Genomic DNA, 16913 nt, shown 5'->3' with positions numbered 1-16913 from the left:
CTTGACCGTGTGAGAACATGACAGGCTAGGGTGGCCTTTATACGAGGCTGAAAGTAGTAAGTGGAATGACATGTCTTAGGCAGGAAAGTTAAAGCGAGCTCTACGCTCGCCTAATTAGCCAGTGTAATCAGAAAGCAAACACAGAGGGAGCTCTTGTCAGGTGCAAAGTTCAGTGGGCTTGGGACGAGGAAGGCTCACCCACCCAGAAGTAAGACCTCGCCCGGGAAAGGCTGTCATCTTCAGGATGTTCAGTCTCACCAGTATAACAGTCATGCCTGGATACAGAAACCTGCAGCCCCAGATCAAGGAGAAAATGGGTGCGGCAAACATTCGGGGTGAAGTCTAGTGATTTTGTTTCTTTTGGTTTGAGGCTGTTGGTTACATAATCTGTTCTCCCCACAGATCAAACACTGGCTAATTCAGGTCCCAGATCAAGCATCACCTCCTTATCAAGCCTTACCCTAACTATAAGCCTGACCCTGACCCTGACCCTGACCCTGACCCTCCAGCATGGAGCTGCACTTTCGTACACCTGACATTTATGACAGACTTCACATTAGTTTTTTTACTTGTTCTCCCCACTCCACCTCTTACCCCCCTCGCTAAGTCCTCTGAGGAGATGGGACTATATTTGACTCGTCCACACCACCTGCATTTTGAGCACTTAGAACACTACCTGGCACCTAGCAGCTAAGTTTTGTTGGAATAAATGAATGGATGGATGAATGAATGAATTCAGAGGCCAATTCCTTCCGCTATCATGACTGAATATATATCAGAACACCAAGCTTTCCTAGAGACCAGTAAATGCCATCAACCTACCTAAAAAGTCTCATGGTTAAGCTCATTAAAAAATGTTTAGTTACCAATTAAATAGTGTTGGGTAATATATTTATTGTTCTGTGTTAAAGGTGTGTGAACATCTTCATGCACCAGATACAGAGAATTAAATTAGTAATAACCATGAGTCCTGTCACAGCCTCATTAGAGGCCTGGGCGTAGCCAGTGAGGACGGAGCCCATTTTACCTGCCTGCATCTCCCTTCTACTTTTCCCCAATCATTTCCTAATGGAACAATCCACTCCTCTCACCACCTTTACAAAATCACGGTCAACAGGTCGGCAATGACGCCCTGGAACTCCACACAGGGTAAAGCCCACAGACCTGACGTCTATCCACCAAAAACTGAAGGATCCCAGAACTGCTGCAAAAGTCCACAGACTCAGCCCTTTCCTCTCTTCCATCTACATGTGGATTTCAGTAAACTGAGATGCTTTTGAATCCTGAGGCTCCCGGAGATAGCTGGTGTGCCCCAGCATGTAGGACCCAGAGTGCCGGAGGAAGCCTCCAGGACGCGTTCACCAAGAAGCGGTCATGTGCACTCAGTCACCCCTAAACGGATCCAAATGTCTGAATGAAACGAGGAAAACTGCTGTACATGAATTCAAACCAAACAGAGAGAGAGAGAGAGAGAGAGAGAGAGAGAGAGAGAGAGAGAGAGCCTTTCCTTGCCTGGGAGTTAAGAAAAGATTTTTAAAATAGAGATCAATGCGTATTTCCTACCGTCGTGTGAAATACGGTTTATTTCTAGACCGTATTTCTAGACCTGCCTGTGATGCATTAAATTGGCCCAGATCAAAGAACTTTTTGTCTCAAAATACCCACAGGGGTTACTCACGATCAGAATGTAGTCAGCACACATTAGTATTTCTAAGGCATTCCATTATGGCAGCATCTCTCAAATGCAAAGGTAAAGAACACCATCATTAATATTAAAACCATTTATCTTTTAAAAAGGCTGTATCAATACCCTCCCACCCCTGCCGCCACTCTGATTCCATCAACGCCAGTGACAGCTCAGTGAAGGGGACACCAGCATATGACGGCTTCCCTTGATAAATCCCAAATGGACTTTCCCAGTCTTCGGTCGTCTCCCTTGCTGTACACTTTGCGACTCATTTCACGGAACATCAGCTGGGAAGAGGCTGGGAGGGATCAGAAGGGCCTGAACAAATCTTCCCACTGAGCTAAAACACTGCACGTGACTTTTTAAATACGAAGCGATCATTAGGTTCTAGTGAAGAGAGGCAAACACGGCACCTTAGAGTCCGTGGAACGCAAAACGAGCCTCCCCACAACCCTTTTTATAAGAACAGCAGCCAACACTGCGGCTATTATTCCTTCCATGTGGCGTTACCTGGGTTAGGCATCATGCACCGAGCATTTGATCGTCATTTAATTCTCACAACCTTAGGAGGCAGGTACTTTGAGAGGCCTCGGCTCATGGGTGGGTAAACTGAGGCACAGAACGCTTAAGCAACTTGCCCGGCGCCACACAGTTGATATGAAGCTGAGCCGAGATTCAGGCCCGGCAGCACAACTCCAAGGTCTTGCCCGTATGGCCCTCTGCCCCTCAGGGTCTGTCGTCGAAAGGCCTGCTGCACAGTGTCCAGTCCTGACAGCTGCAGCCATGGGGTCCTGTGGCAAAGTTCCAGGAGGCCACACACTTGAGAGGAACAGAGATAAACGGCACCCATCTCGCCCTGGTGACTTCTACAAGCCTCTAAGGGTTACTTCTTCGCCATCCTTCCCATCTAAGGCCTCATTGCCCTCCCCTCTCAGCTGAAACAGACCTCGCAGGCCTTGAAAATCCTCTCTGCTCCCAAGAGGAAACTAGTCGTACCCGTAATCTTCAGGAAGGTGTATTTTGATTCCCCAAGGAGTTAACTTCTATTTTCTCCATGGCTCCACGAAAAACAGGAAATCATAGCTGCTAATGGATCCTTTTCTCTTTCTTTCTTTTTTTTTGGGGGGGGGGTGGAGGGGTGGGGAATCAGAAATATAGGCATGTGCAACTAATGAAGCCATTGATTAGGTGTCACCTTGCAAAGCCAGCCCCCCAAGGTATCCTTTCATCCATATATATTTAGGGAACATTGTCGGGTTTCCCCCAGGAGTGGCTGGGCCTTCATCAAATTATACTGTAATCACAAGCAAATGCTAAACCCAACACCATCAATAAAATGTGTGCATGTCCAATACCTGCTTTCTGACCTCAAGACTTACTTAAAAATGCAAAAGGGAACAACACCTTTAAAGTGAAAGTGAAAATCTAAGTGTTTTTTGTTTTTTTTTAAAAAGGAAGGTTAGTGTCTCATATCTTAAAAACAAAAACAAAAACAAAAAAAACCTTCAAGTTGGGTAAAATGGACTGAGTAAGATCATTTTTCTTGTTCCCTAAAATGTATCTCTAGTTATTTTTTGAAACATTGGAATTTAGTACTAGTTCCTACTCATGCTCTCCTTTCTACTCTTTCTTATGCTTCGTCTGGTTAGAAGAAAATGTAGAATCAAACATCAACAGGGCAGCAGGGTCTGATCTCTGGGGGAAAGCTGCCATAACAGTGTGGGCACTCACGTACCCAAACCTCTGTAGCTTTACTTATTACCAAGTAGCCAGACTCCCGCTTTCCTTGAATAATAGAAATTTATGAAGTACCTACTACATGCAAGGCACTGTGCAGGAGTTATTATTAATATCCCCAGCACCCCAAAGCAAGTCTTTTCATCTCCATTTTACAAACGAGAAACCTGAATGCTTTGACGATCGTGAAGTCCTACACATAGCAGGTATTTGAGCCCGACTTTGAATCCAAAACTCTGCTCTTCCCAGGAAGCAGGTGGTGATGAGTTACGGGAACCAGAGCGTGAGCTTGCAGAGCTGGCTTACTGGGGTGGAAGTTTGTCACGTGGTCCCACCCCACAGCTTCCTGGTCAGAGGTGGCCTCCAGAAACACTTGTGGAGAGCAGATGATCACTCTGACATTTCCTCTCCTTAATCATTTCAAGTCCCATGCAGTGCCATGTTAGTTCCAATCTCAAACAAAGATGTTAGGCCCATAAAATCACATAAGAAATACCAAAGACTTTTTAACAGCTGTAAAATGTTTAACAAAAAAAAAAAAAAAAAAAAAATTCAAATGTGTTTTTAATATTCTCATGCCCCAGGATCACTTTTTAAGGGACATTTTAAAGACCACCACCACCACCACAAAAAGGCCTGTATCTCACCATTCAATTAACCCTGGCAATATTTTTTCAAGGTAGGCCCTTTAGGAAATTGGAATTGTTCAGACAGTAATGCAATGAAAAGTCACTCAACCCAGATGACGTAGACCATCTCCATCAAAGAACTAGTAAGTGTCTATCTATGCTCACTTCCAGGAAAAAAAAAATTTTCTTAAACTATATATACACATGTCAGCACATGGCATAACTATATGTAAGCAGGGTTTTGCTCTATACTATTTCATACCATGCTTTGTCATATAATGTTCACAGCAACGATAAAACCAATACTTTATAAATACTACGTCAGTTAGCTCTGACCCACAGCCACTAGCAAAAAATTACATTGCATTGGTAAGGGCTGGTTTTTCAACTGGCCAGATTCACCTACAAACCACAGAAACTACCAGAACCACCCCAGCAAGACATCCAGAATTGGTCAGCAAAATTTACATAAAAAGTTTCACCAAAACAGCCAACGTACCGTATCATTCTCTACAGAGCATAAGAGCCTCTTACCGGAAGAGATGTAGATAATTGATGAGTGTTCTACTCAAAGGCCCATGAGCTGCGCATGGGACATCTGACCGCAGGGTCTAGGGGGCGTCAGTTACCCCCGCCCGCTTCCCACCACCACCGCATCAGCTGGGGCATCTGCTATCACGTCCTAAGAGGCTACAAACGACACCCAGACTAAAGGAGGGTCTCCTAGGAGGGGTCTCAGAAGCCTTCGTGGAGGTAAGCAGAACACTCAGCAGAAGTAACTCCAGCTTTTCCAAGACCACATCAATCAGAGATTCAACTTCATCTGTATACTGTGAACCCTTAAAAGATCTCCTGTGATAAATGGGACTGCTGCTTATAAGTGAATGAATGAATAAAGAATGAATGAATGAATGAGTAAAATAACAAAAAGCCCCTAGATCGGATCAACAGCACCACAGGAATTGTACAGGAGTTTTGAAATGTCAACATCTGTATATATTTAAAAGCTTACATCAATTTAAAAACATAAAACCAGTGAGGTCATTCCCACGCGAACATTCGGGAATTTGGGAATTAAGTGTGGTGCTTAAGTGACTGCTTGCTTTGCATCACAAATCTAATACAACAATTATTTGGTTAAAGCCTCACGTGGATCAGATGAACGAGAGAGACCTTTCCAGGATATCCCGTTTCATGTATTCACAATCTCCTGGCAGGAAATTGCTCTAAAGTGACCTATTTGTCAAGACTATGCAAAATCCAGCTCCAGAAGAGGGTTCAGTAGGATTCCAGGGCGCCATCGATGCAGCTTTTAAAGCAGCCTCTATGGTGAAGGGTTTCAACTCTGCGTTCACCCTGGGATGCACAGAGCAGCTGCTCCCAGCCCCAGGAAGCAGACAGTGCTGGAATCTATCGCACAGGGTCTTGGAGACTGTCTAGTCTTATGGTTCAACAATTTGCTGGGACGCAAGGCAGAGTGGAATGGTTGAGAGGAGATGTTAGATGGCTTGGAGTGGAATAGTGGAGGCAAAGTTCCATCCAAGGGGGTGACCCTGACCAAGTCTCCTGGCTTCTCAGCCTCAGTGTTCTCTTCTATGAAAAGGGGGTGACTCTTTCCTAGTAGGGTTCCTGAGAGGATCGGAGTGAATAAGATAAGGCTTTCACTTACCAGCTCAGCAACGTCCGGGAGCTGGCACAATATATGAAATATAGAAGCTGAGTCTGAATGTCCTGTAAACCAGAAAAAGTCAGAAGACTTCTTCCACCAAGGGAAACGATCACTACCAATAAACAGGCACATGTTGGCAACTGAATCCAAAACTTAAGCAACAAATTAGCGATTTAGGGTCTTTAGTGCATGATGATAAAGCTTGACATGGACACAAGGCTGAAAGCTGGAAAGGAAATAGTTAATAAATAACTGAATAACAATCTGTTATTAAGAACCAAACTTTTTTTTTTTTTTTGGCTACATACATAAATGATTGTTCATGATGTTTAAAAACAATTTATCATCTACCTTCGTGATTCTGCCATGTCTTCTGGTTCAATATTAACATAGGTAATTTCCTGAGAACCTTCTTTCTCATTCCTGGCTATAGCTAAATGTCTCTGTGCCAGCTCACAGGAGATTTAAGAGAATGAAAGACATGTCAGAGAAATTCTACCTGTTTAGACAGGCCTAAAATGTGGAAGGCGACTTCCACCGGGGACTCCCACAAAGTTCGAAACACTACACTATGCAAGAAGAAAGTGCATGACAAACACACCAAATAAAAAATAAGGAGGAAAGGGGAGGGGGCATGGTGGAAATAAAGACTCAAGGAAGTGGAGAGTGTGAATTATGGGGCCTGTTCCAGAAACAGACAAGCAGCGTTCCAGAGAAGCTGTAGGACAGTGTAGGACTCAGAACTACAGACATACTTTACTGGACAGACTTTGTCACCAACTGACCATGGAGGATAAGCAAGCCGGCAGCACCTCTGGACCCCCACTGGTCCAAGAGGGGACATCAGGAAATGGAAGAGCTGACCCCCAAGGTCATTTCCAGACTACAAACCTAGAACGGTAAGCTAATTTTGTGTCTATAACATCTTTTACATCAGGCACAACAATGACAACAAAAATGCTGAGTATTGTGGTTTAAGCAATGCTACCCAAATTCTCAGACTAAACCCCAATATCTTTCATAATGCTAAAAATAGTTCCCCAACCACCACCAAAATAAATAAGTAAATAATAAGTGTTACACAACAACTATTTTTGCTTCTGGTTTGGTCCGTGGGTTTTGTTTGTTCGTTTTCTGCATTGTCACCTCAGTTACAACTTGGATCTGAACACAGTCAGACACACAAATAAGGTGAATACTTCCGTTTTCGATCTCTCAGATGTCTCATGAATATTCCTGGTTATTAGCTGACTTTTAATGGACAAAGTTGAAACAGGCTATCCTAAACTTTCAGTTCCTCAAAACCATCCATCCATCGATTATAGATAAAATCATAGGACGAATTTATAATGAACATACTACACAGAAGTGATGGGTGAGTGTTTTTACAAGTAGACAATAAATTAAGGGGATGAGGGGTCAGCATTTTCTCTTCTGACAATGATATGGGCTCAAATTTGAAAGCCAGCTTTCAACAAGGCCTTTGTCATCGCCTACTCTGGCCTTCTCTTGTTTGCTTTTCCATGTTGAAGACCTCCTCCCATGGGCCGGAGCTCAGGCTAACAAACATATGAGAGGCTAAAGAGAGTGGAGAATTCACCTCCACCCTTTAAAGAATGAGCGGAAGTAAACCTTTCTCTGCTTTCTCATCAAAGGAATTGGAACTTGTTCCCATCCTGCCTGGTCAGGTGGCACGGCCACAGCTCTCACCTACCCACTCTCCTTGGGAGACAGCGTGTGGTTCACTCATTGAATTATTTAGTTGGTATGTCAGGTTGTATTGTTCAATCAGTTCAAAATTAGTCACTTAGTCAACGACCATCTAAAGACAAGTTCTTTCCAATCTCTGTATGGTGGACCTCTTTCCCGGACTGCAGACCCTCATCCCAGCCAACTATCCACCCCAAACTAATACTCTACAGTCATCCAGACATTTCAAACTCACAAGGTCCACAGAACTAATTTTTATTCTCTGAAAACAGTCTTCTGCTCTAGTCGTGACTTGTGTCACTGGCACCAACCCAGGGACACAGGGCACAAACCTCATCCCCAACATTCCTTCTCTCGCTCCACCCACATCCACCTGGTCACCCCTGTAATCTCCTGGATGTCTCATAAATCCTTCCCCGCCTCTGCTTCCCTACTGCCTGAAGCCATGCCCCAGAATTTCATTCCTAAACTATCACTTCTTAACTCCTCTCCAACCAACTGGGCCAGAATTACCGGGCACGAATTATGACCTCGAACTCCATTCACCCATGACACTGCAGAGCAAGTTTGTCCCTTGCCTGTAGCGATCACATCTGTCTGGTCACCACTGTATTCCCTTCCCGCAGATAACACTAACACACCACCACTAGGCAAGCAACCATACGAACAAATGAATGCATACATGGATGAGACAGCTGGTACTCTCAAAGTTAAATTCTGCCTCCTGCCATAAACGCGAACGAATGTTTGTCTAAGACACGGTCACCTGAGTTTCACACCCAAAGGCGGGCCATCATTCTATATACTCACATATACAGCCACATCTATAGCTGTATAAGCTTACTCTGCCTGACATGCTGAGGCTATTCTGTGCTACAACGTACGGAACGGTGGATATTCCAATTGTTTCTTTCAGAAAATAAAATTACTGAAAATAATGGCAAAACACACCATCATCCTCAAGTCCTCTGAGGCCTGGAAAGGAGTTGGCCTTTAGGAGAGAAGCGTCTGTGCTAATATCCAGACCAAATCCCACATTCTGAAACAAGGCCATCCACTGGGGAAATCCATACGAACCCATAGTCACGCAGGGAGAGAGGCAGGTCCACATGACGCAACCACATATATGCAATCGTGTCCTTATGAAACTTCAAAAATTTGTACTAGGAGTGAAAGATAGTAACATTCTTCCTCTCTAATCTGGCAATGTGTCCCTAAAGAAAAACTTGTCAACCCCAAGTGACGAGCAAATGACTGTTGTTCTTTATTTTTTTTTTTTAAAGTTTATTGGGGTGACAATGGTTAGTAAAGTGACATAGGTTTCAGGTGTACAATTCTGTAATCCATCATCTATGTGTCACACTGCGTGTTCACCACCCAGACTCAGTTCTCCTTCCATCACCGTATATTTGACCCCCTTTACCCTCATCTACCACCCCCTGCCCCCCACCCTCTGGTAACCGTTAAACTATTGTCTGTGTCTATGACTCTTTGTTTTTTTGTCTTGTTCCTTTGTTGCTTTCAGTGTTGTATCCCACATATCAGTGAAGCCATATGGTTCTCGACTTTTTCTGTGACTTATTTCACTTAGCATAATCATCTCAAGATCCATCCATGTTGTCATAAATGGCACTTTTTCACCTTTTCTTATGGCAGAATAGTATTCCATTGTGTATATATACCACACCTTCTTTATCCAATCATCTATCGAAGGACACTTTGGTTGTTTCCATGGCTTGCCTACCGTAAATAAAGCTGCAATGAACATTGAAGCACATATATCTTTACGGATAAGTGTTTTCTAATCTTTTGGGTAGATATCCAGGAGAGGGATTGCTGGGTCGCATGGTAAATAAAACCATCCCAAGCCATCTCAGGCCTGCCTTCCAGACCTCTCCCACAATACCAACATGTAGCAATGAGACGAGGCAAACTCTCCCACGCCGATGAGAGAGAGGCGCTGGAGCCACACTGGCCATGCTCAAATCCTTACAGCTGTGGGACCTAGAACACTTCCCTTCCTCTCTGTGTGCCTCAGTTTTCTTACATTTAAATGGAGGTGGTAACAGCCTCGCCTGGGAGGATTGTATTAATGATTAAAAGAGTTAATAATTCTTAGCACAACACCTGATATGATCTGAATGTTCGATAAATATCAGTGATAGTAACGAAAATTACCAGAATGTTATATCAGCCCAGGTATTAATCTCGTTCCCTTCCCTCCATCTCTATTGGGGATTCTATGCCCTACGAGTTCTCTTAACTATGAAGAGCAACAGTTCTCAAACTTTACCTCCAGAATCATCTGGAAGGCTTCTTAAAATATAGATTGCTGTGTTCCAGACACAGAGCTTCTGAGTCAGGGGCCCAGGATGGGACCTGAGAACATGAGCGTCTGCCAGGCGAACCCCCGGTGTGTGGGTGCTACTGGTCTGCAAGGACATGATGAGAAACACTGACAAAGAGGCTTCATTGCATCAGTGGACGAGAGTGTGGGGGTCCCAACCTGCAGGGCTTTCTATGGCCCTCCACATATAAAGAACGGCTTTCCTGGAGCCCTCCAGCTCGGGAACTCCACCAGCAATTCCAAACTCAGCCTAAGCGTGGGAGCCCTCCAGGTCTCCAGGACAGCACCTCCAACATTGGGCTGTCACCAGTGAAATCTGATCAGGACCTTGCCTTTCTCAGTTCCTGGGACATAGAAAACCCCCAATACATGGTGACGGATAGAATGAAAGCTGGGAGAGCCAATGACCAAAGGCACCTCGGGAGAAACAACCAAAGTGGAAGGTCTTGGAGACCAGTTCAGGGGCCTTCATCTCAGCACTGTTTGCTGGACAAGAAGTGCCCCAGTTCCCCCTGAGCTGTGGCTCCCTCGCTCCCAGCCAATAGTCTCTTCTCTGCTCCACGGACCACGCATGAGGCCCTTGCCTCCAACCACAACGTTTCCTCCCATTCTTTGAGGGTAATGGCGCTTCAGCTTTTGGCCACTCACTGACATAGGCCCTACCAGTGCCATAAGCTGCTGGAAGATGCTGAGTGTTCTCATGAGAGAGGAAGCCAGGGTGCAATCAGGAAGCATTTCTTTGTAAGCATTTCTGGTAAATGGCCCAAAGGGATCTCAGCAGACAGGAACGCTCCAGCAAATTGCTCTAATTTCTTTTTCGCCTTTAAATAAGTATTCACCTCCATAACTAGTTTTATATTATTTTTCTTAAGGAGGATTCCCAAATTGTTTACCTTTTGGGACTTACAAAATCCGGAGCTGCCTGTCTCACCCTCCCTGTACACTCTGCTCCTCGGCCCTCTGTTTCCTGGGAGTTTCTCCAATTCATCAACCACCCTGCTCTCCCATTGCAGCATCTTAACCCAGCCAAGCACACTTTTATAAACACCTTCCAGGCAGGATTTCAAATGCTCCTCAAGTTCAAGGGGTGTTGTTAATTTCACTCCCAAAAGTGAGATTCAGGCAGAAAATCCTACCTGATTCTCTCAACACAGGCAAAAAGACTTTTCTTCAACAACAACAACAAAAAAAAACATTTTCTTCAACATCTTAACCTAAATTAAATATAGAACCCCTCAATTGTTTGTGTGTCATTACCAATAATTACAAGGAAAGTTTTAAGAAAGCAAATACTCTCAACATCAAGAAATGTTACTTCATCAAGAATACTATTTAAAAATCTAAGCACTATTTTCTTTCTCACCCTATACAGCGTAGTAATTTTAATTTGGAAATCACTTTTATGGTTTTATACGTGCTTTAAGAAACTGTCAGCTCAGTTGTCATGGTTCTTTCACTCAAAGGCTAAAATTAGGAATTTTAGGATTCCTGCCCAAATAAGCACATTGCAGTACTCCACATTTCCAGAGACAGACTGAGAAAAAAAAAATAGATCTACCTTCTAAAATAAATATTAACTGTACTCATGTATGATTATAGATTTAGACACAAACACAAAGTCCTTTCTCGGTGACAATAGTGACTTCTATTTAACAGGAAGCTATGGGAAGAAATCAAGCTGAAATATGTTAAAGCACACTAATAAAAAAAAAAGTTGTTACTTCAATGTGCAATACACAAGGAATACAGGTATACTTTTACTCATTTGCCCCACTTGGATATATTAGGGCCTTAAAAATATGTTAAGGAAGACACATACTAAAACAAGCTATATTTTGAAAATAGCTTTTCATCCTCTCATTCCAGGTTAGTCATAGTTTAACCACACATGTTGAATGAAAGCAGTGCTCATTGGACTCACGATGGTTACTTTGACTCCCAGGATGTGGGTTGTTTCCTGAATATAAATTTAAATTCTTATTTCCATTAAATTTCCCCGATTTACACTGTCTCCCGGCAGCACAGAATAATGAAAACGCTATGGTTTCTGCCCTCAGAAGAGTTCCCATTCAGTTCCCAGGTCCACCACTTACCTTGAACAAATTTCTGGATTCCTCCCTGCCTCAGTTTCCCATCTGTACAGGGGAGCAACACTTATCCTGTGTATTTTATGCAACAAGATAAAGTGCCTAGCACGGCGCTTGGCAAAGTATTGCTTCTTAATGATCTTATTCTAAGAATGGTTTTGATCATCTTTGTCACTTTGGGGGACAGACTGGGCTAATGACAGATATTCTTATAGATTTCCATTCTCCCTGCATTTATATACTTATTACCAGAGATTATAGAGGGGCTGAGGAAGTAAAAGCACAACGTGCTTCTACTGGTCTCGCTCTAAACACCCACCTGTGTGGAACCAGGGCCCTAAAATCCCCCTTTGTGTGAACACCTGTACTGCCACACAGCACACCAGCCTGGCTCTGAGTTTCCTCCTTAACAGGCGGACAACCGATATTTGTTAAATTGGAAGGCTGCTAACACAAGTTAGAAAGGAATGCTAACAGAATCATAATCCATGGACCTGTTTGAGATTCAGTGTGTCACTGAAGCAGGTTGTTGAGGTCCCAAGTTTCCCCAGAAAGCTGTTTGGTAACTGTTGAGTGCCCACGGCCAATGTCACTTGTAGAGCACCCACTCGTGGAAGCATCTGGACGCAGGTGAAACCATCAGACATCGCACAGAAACAAGGTCCTTAGGATGTTCTAACCCAGTTTATAGAAACGCGACCATTTTTAAAAGCCATCAGCGAACCATTTGCTTAACAAATGGGACAGTGAACTGGGGAAACTAATTGCGGAAGCAATTTCCCCTCAACTGCACCACCACCACTTTTTTTTTTTCAAGTGCCACAAGACACTCTAGAATCTCCACAATTACAAGGCTCTCTGCTCTCCTGTGGCTGAGCCACTGATCTGCGCAGGGAACCAAAGTGGAATTTCCCGATCTCCACAAAGTGAGCGCGTCAAATCCCACCCAAGTGAGGGACTTACCTCTGCAGAGTCCCTGAGGTGGTGGTGACGGTGACTATCTCCACTGAGTCCCGAGGGGACCCAATATGTGTCCTATCAAATACAAAGAAGTCCCAGCGCGCCCCCCACCCCTGAGTTCTCCACTCCCCCAAGCCTCGGGCTTCTGCCTCCAGTCTGCAGCACACCTTTCTGACCCCGGGTACTAGCTTCCCCGGCACCTCAGCGTCCCCGACTCCCCACTTCAGTTGAGATCAGACACCACCCGCAGAAGACAGCAGATGGTGACCCCGTGCGCACTGCCAGGTGAGTCCAGCACCTCCCTCACCTGTCCGAGGCTGCTGTCCCGGGGGGCTGCAGAAGGGGCGGACGCGCGCACCTCATGTGCGCGGGACCTGCCGTCCCTGTCGCCCGCGCAGGGAGCAGCTTGGACGCCGTGGGGGCAGGGGCATCACCTAGGGCCGCAGGACTTCCTCACCCCCACACGCCAGCCCCGCCTTCAAGGGGAGGAGGCCACCGCGCGTCACCTTAGAGCCGCCAAACCGAGAGGGGGAGTGGCCGCCCTTAGCTCGTGCTGTTAGTTACAGTGTTTCCCGGAAAGTGAGACCTACCCTGACCATCAGCTCTAATGTGTCTTTTGGAGCAAAAATTAATATAAGACCGGGTCTTATTTTACTATAAGACTAGGTATAATATAATGTAATATAATATAATACTAAGTCTTATTTAATTTTTGCTCCAAAAGATGCATTAGAGCTGATTGTCCAACTAGGTCTTATTTTTGGGGGGAAACCGTACAAGAAGGTGCCCCCCAGCTCGGTTCTGGGACCAAGAACAAGAGATCACTTGCTGGACCAAGAGCAAGAGATCACTTGCAGCTCATTTGTCTGGGTTGGCTCAGGGGAAAAGGAAGATGTGTCCAAAAAATCTGGCAGTGACTAGGGGAGTTGGGTTCACTGGCGTTTCAGTGCAAAGTCAGGAAAGACATGTGTGGCTTGCCAACTTCAAGTGTCTTCATTGATCCTCAGAGGAAGGCACTTTGGTCCCTAGGTCCCTAAAGGATCAATGGTTAGACAGCAGCCTCCGTTTTCAACACCTTGACTCTGACCAGAGCCAGGCAACCCATGAAACCCATGCATGCCACGCGCCTGGCATATAATACGTGATCATATTTAATTTTCAGACATTTGTGAGGCACTTCATAATATCCCTGGTTTAAGATGAGGGAAGTAAGCCCCAGAAGCATGAAATAACTGGCCTGGATCAAGTTAGTAGCAGAGTCAGAGCAAATGAAAAGGCCGATGACAAACCTAGGCTCTTATCACTGTGTTACAGCCCTGTCTTCGAGAGCAGAGATGGGGGTGGCCAGGGAGAAGGAAGCATAAAAGGAAGAAGAGAAAGAGTAGTAACGAGAAACAGCAACCATACCTTTAAAGCTGACTAACAACTGAATTAAAATAGCAAGTGAACCCACAAAAAAAGCTTTCCTCCTCTAACTCCTCTCGCAGGCAGTTCCTGTTATGTGGTTCCTGCAGCCAAACCGCAAGTCCAAATTGACTAACAGCATTTTTCAATCATTAAGTGTTACAGAAAGTGAAACATCTAAAGATACAGAAATCTAAGGTCATACCTCCTCGGCCTCATCAAAATACACTCCTCTGTCCAGCGTCCTTGAGGATTTTTGGGTGGTTTTTCCAATTGTCCAAGTACGTTACCTGCCTCTTTCAAAGATGTTCTGGCCAAGGAAGAGTGGAATAACGCTGTGGCTTTAACCAGTTTAATTTGACTACAAAACCACTAGCAGCACTGAAAGCAGCGGCAGGTAGACTCATAACGTGGCTGATAAATGGTCAATACGCTGTTGTTACATAGAATTTCTTGATTTAAACAGGTGTTGAGCCAAGTCTTACAAGCACTGTCAATGATGTTATAATTGTCAATTTTTCAAAGAATTAAAACCTCCTGCATGTATCATAGGCGGTCCTCTCTGCCTTGCCTTCTGAATTCACATGAACAACAAGATAGTTGGCCTCCTGTCAATATGGTGATTGAAGGGCGAGCTCTCTCTCTCCACACTTGTATTGGACCCCTACCCAATAGGATCGCTTTTATGTCTTAGACAACACACGCATGGTTGCATGGCAATCTAACCATTTCACCTGCTCCCTTCAATTTTCAGTGGCATGTGTGACTTCTACAGGTCCGATGTGCTCCATTGCTGTCACAGGCAAGGCTGCCTGTCATACATTCGGAAACACGGCAGTAGAAGTTATGGCAGCAGTGCCACGGCACCTGTTTGAATGAGCCAGGGCAATTTCCACAGGACGAGTTACAATGGCTGTAGTCACCTAGAATCTTTGTCCAGGAGGCTTCCCTAAACCAGGGAAGACTCTGTCTGTAAATGCATACGAGCCAGAGAGCTCTAACTCTTCTCTGCTCCCAGGGAACCAGGACAGGCCTGCCCGTGTTGTCCCAGCAGGGCTGACCAAGCAGTCAATCCAGTCTGGCTTGAAGCAGAGAACTCGAGGCGACTCTTAGGAAACAAGCCGCTTGAATGCCCCAGAGAAAAGTTTCTGAGATCTGCTACCAGTGAAATGAGGGCTGAGCACCTAGCAGCCCTTACATTTTCCTTCATTGGTGCTTCTTGTCATTTCTGGACCAAAGGTGACATCGAGAAATAACTGAAAGGTGAACACCTAGAAGGAGACCCACCAGGGTGTGAAACCACTGTAATGGTTCAGGCAACATTTAGTCCATTGATTGAATGGCAGATGGTTAGTGCACATCATAAAGAAGCATATGTATAACGCTGTGTTAATGGCATTGAGAGAACGGCGTTCCTTTCATGGTTAGTGCAAGGAGTTTTTGTTATTATAGTTACTCATATTTTTTTCCTATCGTATAATTGTCATGACAGATTCTAGAAAGCCCATCCCTCCTTTTTATAGTGGCAGGTTTGGAGAGACCAAATTCAATGACTCACTCCAGACTGAACTCTGCCATTTAACTAACTACGTAGCTCTGTATTTTCCTACAAGTGGTTGGCAGAGTTTCAGTTTCTCAAACAAAGAGGTGGACCTAACAAAAAATGCATCTTACTTTCTGAATGCTCAGAAAGATTTATTACAAAGCCTTTCTTTGGAAACTAACACCAGCGTTTAATTGTCTTATTAATAATAATCCTATATAACAAATTATTGCAGATACCTAGACATGTATTGAACGTAAGCTAATTAGCTGGAAATGTTCACAGGTAGTAAGCTGCTCTAAGGTACACTTTTATAGCTATTGGAGCTGTAATTCTACAGCCAGGAAATATTTGCTTTAAAAAAGTTAAAATCAAATGTGACATGGAGGGTATGTCTTAAGAGATATAGTCCCTCATTCCTCAAATAGCTAAAGCAAACCCAAATTTACTGTTGTAGGCGAAGCTTAACTTTGCTCAAGGGTACTCTGTCATCAGCAACGCTGTCCTGTCTGGTGATGTGAATTCCATCCATTAACGAATCGCTCAAACCTTCCCCCGAGGTAACGCACTGCTGTGCAATCACCTTTGTTGGGTCTCCTGGGTGTTGCCATGGGCCATACGGAGGGACATCTTAAGGCTTAGCCTTGGAAATGGGCTGTTGAGCGGAAACTTAGAATATTGGTCACAGTCATTGCTTTTAAAATTCTGGTGCCTGTTGGAAGATGAGCCAAGGCAGAAGTTTTGAATCATCTCAGGAATGCAAGCCTAGGCTTTCTCATGGCAACTGTTTTGTTTGCATCCTCTGGGTTCTAAAAATCAACACGAGTGAATTTGTTGTCCTCTCTAATTGGACTACAGGAACGCTCAGAGTGGCTCACCTCTGTCCATTATTCAGAAATGCTTTTTTTGTACACTGTTTAACTGCCTTATATTTTTCTACCTTCTTTTCCGAAGTCTGAGATGAAAGTAAAAGGATTTTCAAGACCATACGACTAGGATAACCACTTCTCCACGCAGTAAGACACAGTGATTCACGTAACTAACACACAAAGCAGCTACAGCCATGGCCACAAACTAGGACGCCTACAGGGGTCAGGCTGGTGAAATTATGCGTGACTGTGGCCACACACAAGAAAATAG

The 16913-nt window shown here is 44.5% G+C and overlaps 1 protein-coding gene across 1 annotated transcript in view; it reads right to left on the bottom strand.

Moving 5' to 3' along the window:
* The window catches only part of MCTP2 (multiple C2 and transmembrane domain containing 2), a 170478-nt gene extending 157205 nt beyond the window's left edge, over window positions 1-13273 (bottom strand). The window contains exon 1 of the mRNA XM_033100384.1: window positions 13134-13273. The gene's annotated coding sequence lies outside the window, so the exon portion shown is untranslated. The remainder of the gene's footprint in view (window positions 1-13133) is intronic.
* Between the last annotated feature and the right edge of the window lie 3640 nt (window positions 13274-16913).

The sequence above is a fragment of the Rhinolophus ferrumequinum genome, chromosome 28, assembly GCF_004115265.2.
Source record: "Rhinolophus ferrumequinum isolate MPI-CBG mRhiFer1 chromosome 28, mRhiFer1_v1.p, whole genome shotgun sequence".
Classification (NCBI taxonomy): Eukaryota; Metazoa; Chordata; class Mammalia; order Chiroptera; family Rhinolophidae; genus Rhinolophus; species Rhinolophus ferrumequinum.
Note: the sequence above shows the minus strand (reverse complement) of the source record. Positions and strands in the feature narration are given on the sequence as shown.